This window comes from Rhipicephalus microplus, chromosome 3 (assembly GCF_043290135.1).
Source record: "Rhipicephalus microplus isolate Deutch F79 chromosome 3, USDA_Rmic, whole genome shotgun sequence".
In the NCBI taxonomy this organism is placed as follows: Eukaryota; Metazoa; Arthropoda; class Arachnida; order Ixodida; family Ixodidae; genus Rhipicephalus; species Rhipicephalus microplus.
This window is the reverse complement of record NC_134702.1, coordinates 110,231,802-110,238,805: the sequence shown is the minus strand read 5'-3', so window position 1 is coordinate 110,238,805 and position 7,004 is coordinate 110,231,802. Positions and strand designations below refer to the sequence as shown.

Here is a 7,004-nt window from a genome sequence, read left to right as displayed (position 1 = left end):
GAGTTAAACAAGTCTGAAATGGGAGTGACTGAAAAAAAAAATGGCGTGGTTCAGAAGAGTTTATCTAAATACGCCCATTTGGACAAGAACAAGCAAGCGAGAGGAATCTTTCTAAGCCTCAGCGTCAACGTCGCAAAAGTTATTTCAGTAGGCAAGTTTGGAATAGCACGCGCCACGCCAACGCTCTTCGAAAAGTTCAAAAACCGCGCCTTACGATCCGGCGTATCAAGAACAACAAGCATGCGCGGCGGAGAAAGTGGTCCGGGCTATGCCATCTTCTGGACTTCGGAGCGCGGGAAAGTGCGTCGCTTCTGTACTACCTTCTGTTCGTCGAGGCAGCCAGCGGCGGCCGGGAGGAAGTCGTCGGTGTTGTCCAATTTTCAAGCGGAGGACACAGGGTAAGTAAATCCGAATGCACTTTTTGCGTTATTTGTTCGTATGTGTGCGCGCTGCGGCAACCCAATCAGTTGTTAGAAAGCTCGCGCTGGGTTCAAATTCGACATTTGTTCTCTACGGAGCGAAAGCGGCAAAACTCACCGGGAATTCACTCGCTTCGCTGCCTAAGCCGCCGGAAACCTAGGCGGCGAAGCCGGAACGAAGAAATCGGTCCGATTTTGCCGTCACGCGTAAGCGGATCCTCTTTCCGATTCACGGCCGACTAGCTAAAAACCACGCGATCTGAATAGCTGGCCGCAGATGCAACATGACGGCGAAAGCGTCGACGGTGACTCGCAACGGCTGTAACCGCAAACTACTCTTGCAGCTTGACGAAGCTAGAAGGCCTCGATTAGGACGCGTTCATCGAGATCCTGGTTTGCATCACGATCGCCGGGAATACTGGAAGTAGAAGGTGCATTAGCAGCTAGTCGGCATGCCCGAACGTGTCTCGTTGTTTTTTTTTTTTTTTTTTTTTGCACAGCCGGTTGAATCCGGCACCGCCGCTGCCGGTGCATTCGCTCTTGCCGTTTCTGCTGGCGTATATCTCCCCAAACTAAGTTTCAAAAAGTGCGACCTGTGTCTTTACAGTACTTTGCGTGAAAACTGGAATTCGGTGTAGAAGATATCGCGCAGAAAGCAGGCGAACTCGAATTAATTCGCGAAAACAGCGGCGGCCGCATCATTCCTCGGGCCCATAACAAATGTGAACATTTCCGACGCACGCGGACGTGGTTTTCCGGCCGCTCTGGTGTTTTCGTTTCACTTCTCAACATCGGCGTAGCCAGGGGGTGGCACACCGGGCCCGTGCCCCCCCCCCCCCCCCCCCTCTTAAATTTTTTCGTTGGTATGGAGAGCAGAAAATGACCATTTTTGGCGGGTACCTCCCCCCCCCCCCCCTCCCGCGGGAAAAAAAATTCTGGCTAGGCACCTATTTCTCATGTGTGAATGCGGCATGTGTGTTGCGAGCGCGTACTCCTAATAGCTTCGCTCGAGTGGAAGAAAATTAGGAATGGCTATACATGCAAAGAGTTTGTGACGCAAATGTGCAGTTTTGTTGCCAAGGTCACCGTGGGGTATTCGTAACGGCACTTGAGATCATCAAAAGCCCCTAATTGCTTTGGTGTGCTTTTATTTGGTGCTGTTAACGCTCGGTGTTACGAGCAATGGCGTGTGGCATTCGGGCAGAAAATTCTTCCATGCAGAGCGAACTTACTTGAGCTGCTGCAGCGAGGGATCACTCAGAATGTGCGCGTTTAATAATATTCATCTGGTTCAAATGAATCAAAAACAATATGTTCTTCGCAACTTCACTTTTAGTTTTTTTTTTAAGCGATGAATGTGGTAAGAGAGGCTGATTCTTAATTACGATTTGAAACATGCGTTGTAAGAGCATAGCGGCCGAAAGGTTGAGACGTCGCTTCATCTGTTTTTCCTCAACACATGTGAGTCAAGTCATCACGTGCGAGACCTAAATAAGCTTATCTAGTATCCAGTCAGTAAAGGGTAGTCAGCCTCTTCCTGGGCTTTTCTTCTCTGGCTCACGGGGAACTCGACTTGGATTATTCGACCGCGACTAGGTTTGCCTTATCGAGGCTAATTATGCTCGGCTGAATAAAGTGATATCATTATCAATTATGCCTAATTAGATTTGGATACACTTGACTAACCTCGGCTCTTTTAAGCGTTGCATGGACTAACATGAAAACAACAAATGACAATGCTTAATTAAAATTGGCCTAATTTTATCTGCTAATGCTTGGCTTTTACGGGTTATATTATGCTACACTATGCTTGAGTAGTTTTTACTACAGTTTGGCGCAAGAAGGCAAGTTGAACTTGGCATAATGTGACAAGGGCAAGCTGGGCTAGGGAATTTATTTTTTATGCTTGGCTTTATTTGGTTATATGGTGCTAGCTATGCTAAGTTCAACTAACTGGTGAAAAAAAAAAAAAAAAAGCTGCGCGCTCAGCATTTTAATTGGTGCTGCTAAGCTGCTGCGTGAAAGAGTGGCATATATTTGATGGAAGAAAGAAAGCAACACTCAGTTGTCGTTTTGGCTGTGAGTGCCGTAACTGCATCAAACAAAGTGCTGTGCGAGGCCACCTGAATGACTGGACAGGCATGCACACTGCCGCAGGCAGTGTACAGAGATGGCACGTCGATGCGTTCTGCCACGCAACCCTGTGGTCTGGACACTTTTGCTTACGCCTGTACGTTTGAGACACGTTGCAAGCTGTGCTAGGCTGGTGCTGCATTCAATAACGTCTTTATAAACTCGTGAGCTCATCATAGCAGTCTAAGCAGTGCAATTAGCACTTGCAGCTGAATTCTGCATGTTTTGTATTGGTTACAATCATAATTGATAATCTTTGTCGTGTTTTTCAAATCAAATTCATTTATTACTTGCTGGCATGCAAGTGAATTACCGCAACAAAATATAATTGACTGTGAACTCTGGCACCTTTCAGAAAGAAGATGCCGACTCGTAGCCAGATATCACTTGACCAATGTCTGTTCCCTTTTGTGGTAAGGTATGCATTAGTTGTCATGTGCCTACTGATGTTTCTTTTCATTTCTATCAATCTGGGGCCATCATGTGTCGTTGTGAGTGCTTTTTCATGCATGCAGCAGTGATAAGAAAACTGGAAACCAGTAGGATTTGTGTATAAGTTAGTCCATCATACTGTGTGACAATAAAGTACGCAAAGAAACTTTTGAGCACAGCTCATGCATATAAGGGTGAGCACTAGCATTAAGAACTCGGTGAAAATATTGCCAAACTATACTGCACAATGTTTCCTCCATCTCTTTATTATCGTGGATGTGTGCTAGGCTCAAGATAGTGTTGCATGATTAAAAGGCATTCAGCTGCGAAGTGAACATTGCAAGGGCTTTGATTGGCTTTCTCATGACTCTTATTTTTCTAATAAATATTGTCGGCGCAGTATAGAGCTCATAAGCAATTTGAATTGACTGTACCAGGTGGGGAAGCAGCAGGAAAGTAGGTAAATTATTCTCTGCAGTAGTGGCTTCTGTGCTGCTACCTCTGGCTTGGCGTTCTCAACTTTGTTGCACTTCGATTATGTTGTGATTAGATCATTACATATATTGTCTGTGTTGTTTCAACACCTGTGAACCTTCAAGGGATTCAATTTATTACCTCAACTGTTATTGAACATTCTTCTTTCAAGGACTTCGGCACATAGCAACAAGTGTTAAGCTGAGAGGTAGACCTACTTTGGGCACATTTTGAATAGGGCTCAATAGCATCAAGACATTTAAGACATTAGAACATTTTTAAAAATTTTAATGCAAAAAAACATTGGTATACTAAAGTCTTTTGCACTTAATTTGTGTATCAAGTGAAGGTTTTTGCCACTATGCAATGCATAGCAATTAATGTAGTCAGATTATTTCATATTTTCAAAAACCTAAATTCTCATATTTTTATCAATGGTATTCTGAAATTGTCTGCACCCACAAGACATAGATTGAATAAAATCCTTACAGGATATCTGTGTGGTAAAAAAATAAAATATTTCAACCAGATTTTGCTAAAAGTGGATGTGAATATAATTGTTGAGATATAATGGGCCTGCTGTATGGATACTGTGGGACCGTTTCCCAAAATCCATTGAAGACTTGATACAGCCTTGCAACTATGAATTCTGTACCTGAATCTCGCATACATTTGTGTCACAGTGTGTATGAAAGAAACCTAATAAAAATCCACCAAATGACCTAATCTATTTGCTTAGTAAAGCATAACTGAATGAAATTTAGCATGATTAAATGAAAGAGGAACAGCAAATGTTTATAAGCAAAGTGAAAGGGACATTAGTGTCGTGGTGCAAGCTTTTGTATGACGTTTTATTGCCAAGCAGTATAGGGATGGTGATAGCTGCACATAATCCTATGTGTGTCACAATATTGCCTATAAAAGAAGAAACATTTCTGATCAATAAATTATTTGCCTTTTCACTGCAGAGACATTGCTGCTAGTGTGCAACTATTAATCTGGCAATCAGGGTGGGACCTGTGTCACAGAGCCTGCTGGACAATACCCACAAGGATGTGGTGGCTTCATGCGAACATCGCATGTGCCATAACCACAAGGCCAGCTAGTAATCCAAAAGTTCGGCAAGTAGCGTTTTTGTTTCTCCGGCCAAGTCATGCTCCTGTCTGCAGATCAGATGAATTGAACTCTGAAGTTGAGAGCTTTCAATCCTATGTTGAGCGTTTGGAGCTTCAGGGCAAAAGTCATGACTGAATAGAAGAAGTTGTGCCTATTTTGATCAATAATTGGCACTAAAGCATACAAAATTCACAATAATTTGGTTCTGTCATTGCCAGGCAAAAAGCTCTTCATGAAAGTAAGAGAACTAGTTCAAATTCACTGCTGCTCGGTTTGTAGTAGAATTGAAGGACCCAACCGGGAAATGTCACTGTTGTGGTAGTTGTTGATCTGCATGGCAGAATGGCACCTTGAATTCAACTCGCGTTTGAAATCGTCTGCTTTTGACAAGAGATGTACCAGATTACAAACTGCTAAAATAAAAGTCGGAAACCTGGAAAAGCGCTTCAATGCAGTGAATATGAAAAGAAGCATTGCCGAAGGTGCTGTGCCCCCCCCCCCCCCCCTCAAAGGCACTGAAACGAGAAGTTCAAAGTGAATAAGGCCAAGAAACAAAATTTGTATAGCTGTCGCAAAGCCCAAGTGCCAGAAAATCGGTGCGACAAAAGGTACTCATGTAGTTATGCTCATCAACAAAACGTGTGACGAATAAGAATAAATGAAGGCTATTTAAAAAAAACCGCTAGAAGAACATGCGTACACTTCAAACATCTGTGCAGTCGCATCAGCAAAAAAAAAAAAAGATTATGGGGTGACTCTTACTGGGAAGTGCCACAATTCTTAATTTAGAGTAGACACGTGGCCACAGCAGCCATTATATGTGGAAGTATGCTTCAAAATAGTGAATCATTGGGCTAGCAAGTTTACATTTGGCCTAGAGGAGCAAAGGCTTTGGAATCAATGGATGACTAATTAGAAGACACTGAAATTGCAACCGATTTTATTTTGAAAGTCTCTCGGCGCAAAAACAAATGCGCAGGCACAGTCACACCTGATTTTCACTGAATCAACAACAAATTTCTGGTTAAAAAAATGTGTTAACAATGAACTATACCATGAAGGGGGCATGCTTAATCAGTTTTTCGATTTAACTGCGTTAAAGAAAGTTTATTTCCTTCATTGTCAGATTCACCGATGATGCACTAATGCATGCATCTTCAGCAATTTCAATCATTCATGCCTGTAATATTTCGTGTTCATATCTACCCTTGGACCTGCCCTTGACATTTGCCTTCTTGAAAAGTGTACTGCAATGCGCAGGAAGGTGTGCCCCATTGTTCAGGGCATTTACCGTAGTTGCGTGCTCTCCGAGTCTATCGTTAGGGCTTCGGCCTGCTTGGGCGATGTACGCTTTACCACAGCTGAATGGTATCTTATATACCACTTCCCTAGCACAGCTGACAAATGGCTTCTTATGCTTTTTTCGACATACTTTTTTCTCTGTTTTGTCATCTGCAAAAAGTACACGAACGGAAAAGGTTTCAGGGTGCCGTGAATACGAGGTCCATGCCCTGTTTTGAAGCTATTCTCTTAAGGTTGCGTGAAATCATGTAATTGTAGGGAATTACAACAAACTTGTTCAACTTGTTGGACCTCTGTCCTGTTGGCATGCTGGGTGAAGCCTCATTCTGCTTCTGAAGGGAGGTTGCTATGGCAACGAGCAATGTGGAAAGAAAACCCAAAGTTCGAAGGCACAAGATCTGGTGGTGTAAGCTGAAGTTGACCTTAAGAGAGCATGACTTGGTCAGAACTGAGTTGAGGCACGAAGAAGCAATCCCCCTTTTCACCAGTATAGCATGAAAAGAGTGAAATGGGAGGGTAGCTTTTTTTGACCACGGCTTATACTCCCAAGAAATGTGATCATCACATGTTTTTTGAATCGCATCTTTGTTGGAAAGGTCCATTGTGAAGGTTAATGATGGTGAATCCTGCCTAAAGCAGTACTCAACCAACAACAATATGATCCAGTGTTTGTTTTAGCATTGTTTTTCAATTGTGACGATCATATTTGCTGGGAGTATTAGTCACGCTCATAAAAAGCTATCCTCTCATATGACTCTTCCCATACTATACTGGTGAAAAAAGGGATCGCTTCTTCATGCCTCAACACAGCTCTGACCAAGTCTTGCTATCATTAGAACAGGCTTAGCTTTTAATGCCAAATTTTGCACCATCTAACTTCGAGTTTTGCTTCCACAGTGCTCGTTGCCATAGTATCCTCCCTTCTCAAGCAGATTGGGACTTCACTGAGCGTGCCAACATGACAAAGGTACAACAAGTTTGTTGTACTACCTTAAATTCACATGATTTAACGCAACCTTAATAGAATGTTCAAACAACAACGTAGACCTCGTCTTCTCAGCACCTTTAAAGCTTTTTCATTTATGCACTCTTGCAGGTGACAGAACAGAGAAAGAAGTCTGTTAAAAG

At 42.9% G+C, this 7,004-nt stretch overlaps 1 long non-coding RNA gene across 1 annotated transcript; it reads left to right on the top strand.

The window, feature by feature from the left end:
- Positions 1-318: 318 nt before the first annotated feature.
- Positions 319-4,574, top strand: LOC142803288 (uncharacterized). The gene is made up of 3 exons (XR_012894040.1): positions 319-398; positions 2,908-2,965; positions 4,427-4,574. It is a non-coding gene; the product is annotated as an uncharacterized LOC142803288 (long non-coding RNA).
- Positions 4,575-7,004: the final 2,430 nt, after the last annotated feature.